Source organism: Morone saxatilis, unplaced genomic scaffold (genome assembly GCF_004916995.1).
Source record: "Morone saxatilis isolate NCDOM2014 unplaced genomic scaffold, NCSU_SB_2.0 Contig5, whole genome shotgun sequence".
Classification (NCBI taxonomy): Eukaryota; Metazoa; Chordata; class Actinopteri; family Moronidae; genus Morone; species Morone saxatilis.
Genome location: NW_023340095.1, coordinates 521,038 through 523,018, shown reverse-complemented (window position 1 = coordinate 523,018; position 1,981 = coordinate 521,038). Strand labels below are relative to the sequence as shown.

Genomic DNA, 1,981 nt, shown 5'->3' with positions numbered 1-1,981 from the left:
TCACACACACCGACTGATGGATGTTTAATTAGAATTACCCATGGGCCTCTGGTTGTGTACTGCTGGCTCTGATAGTCCATGCTAACAAATCAGTATAGTTGGCATTTGTACATATTATATAAATAAAACATTTTTGCTCAGTGCTTCATGTCAGTGAGCAGTTTAGCCTAGCTTAGCACAAAAACTGGAAACAGGGGGAAACTGCTAGCATTGTTTCCATTCTTTGTGGCTCGTTGGTCTAGGGGTATGATTCTCGCTTAGGGTGCGAGAGGTCCCGGGTTCAAATCCCGGACGAGCCCTTTAAATTTCCCATCCCATCAATCTGAATTGAATGAAACCTGGAAGCAAGCAAAAATAAAAAATTAGTCTAGCTTAGCACAAAGAATGGGGGAAACGACGAGCCACCTTGATAGACAGATATTCACTGTAATGTCTATCGCCGACAATTTCTTCATAAAAAATGCCTAAAGAAAACGCAACGTTTTAGAAAATGTTCTGTGAAATCAGCAATTTTAGACTGAAACAATCCCCCAAAAAAGACTCTTCATATATAATGTTATATGAAAGGTTGTTTTTAAGATCGCAGCTTTAATTTGCTTTTATTTTCTTAAATGGGTCTTTCCTTCTTTACAAAATGAAACTTAAAGACTGTTAATGTGTTTTTTTGTATAAACCTTTGATAATAAGTATTTATTCACATATAGAGTACACAGAGATCTTTATATGTAGTATTTCTATTTAAATACACCAATGCTAAGTATTCAGTGAGACAAAACATTAATTATATTAATATTAATATGTTGAGTGAAACTTCAAACGCGTCATTAATCTCGTCCCTGACAAGAAAACCACTAATACGAGTTCTTCCTCCAGCTTTCATGTGAGGAATGTTTCAAAATGGAGGCCAGCGTCTGTTAAATGCCGGATCCCGTGTTAACGGATAACGCTCGTACGGACGGACAGCGTGTGTGTTCTGGGAGTCCTTCCGCTCAGCTCGGACCCCGACCCAGTTGGAGGTTGTCAGGGGTTGAAGTTCAGCCAGAGTTCACCGGGCGACTGCCACCACAAGCGCCCGGGGAGCCTCGTTTCCATGTGTCACTGTAATGTGGCGGAGAGATGAAGAGCTGGTGGCGTCCAACCTTCTGTCAGCCGGGGCCAGACGCCGGCTCAGTGTGTGTGTTTACATCGCATCTGGAAGCGTCCCAACTTTAATATTTCCTCTCATGCGAAACAGATCTGATGTTTTCTGATCACTGAAGGAACCTAAAAAAACCTACAAGGTCACATTAAGTTCTGAGGATGCACAATTAATGTGTGGTTGATGATAATTAATAAGCAACATGTTTGATAGGCTTTATGTTTTATTAAAGGATGTAAAGTTTTAATCTAAATAGTGATGTGAGTTAGCTAATCTACATTAATCTCTGGGGTTGAGCGGGTATCCTTTACAGATAATGTAGCTAACTGGCTAACTAACCATTAACGTAAATTATCTAGATCGTTAGCTAGTGTTTTGCTGACATTCAGATAGTTAGCTAATAATTGATGTAGTAAGATAGTGTTTCGCTAATATTAGCCAGCTAACTTAAGTTTAAGCAATAAAACAACTTGGTTAGGTTTAGGAAAATATGATTTAGGTTCAATTTCACAACATTAACCAGGTTAGAAAACATTTCTGGCACAAAACTTCTATTTATATTTGGTTAAATCAGCTTTAATATTAAATCATCCATTTAAACTCACTAGCTCAGCCATTCTTTCCCTCAGATATACATAAATTACAGGTTACAAACCTTTTTAAATACTAAAATGTGAAGTTATTGGTTATCTATCACAAAATCTGTATCTCATATTTTTATTTACTTTGTGTTGTGGTAAAAAATCAGATCCCGCTGTTTACAGTAGCTACCTTTTGATTTTATTTCACTTCAGTATCAGAACATATTTCTCAGATAAAAATGATGTTGTGATCAAGTCGGAC

The 1,981-nt window shown here is 37.6% G+C and overlaps 1 non-coding gene across 1 annotated transcript; it reads left to right on the top strand.

Moving 5' to 3' along the window:
- Nucleotides 1-227: 227 nt before the first annotated feature.
- Nucleotides 228-299, top strand: trnap-agg. The gene has a single exon. It is a non-coding gene; the product is annotated as a tRNA-Pro (tRNA).
- The last annotated feature ends 1,682 nt before the right edge of the window (nt 300-1,981 follow it).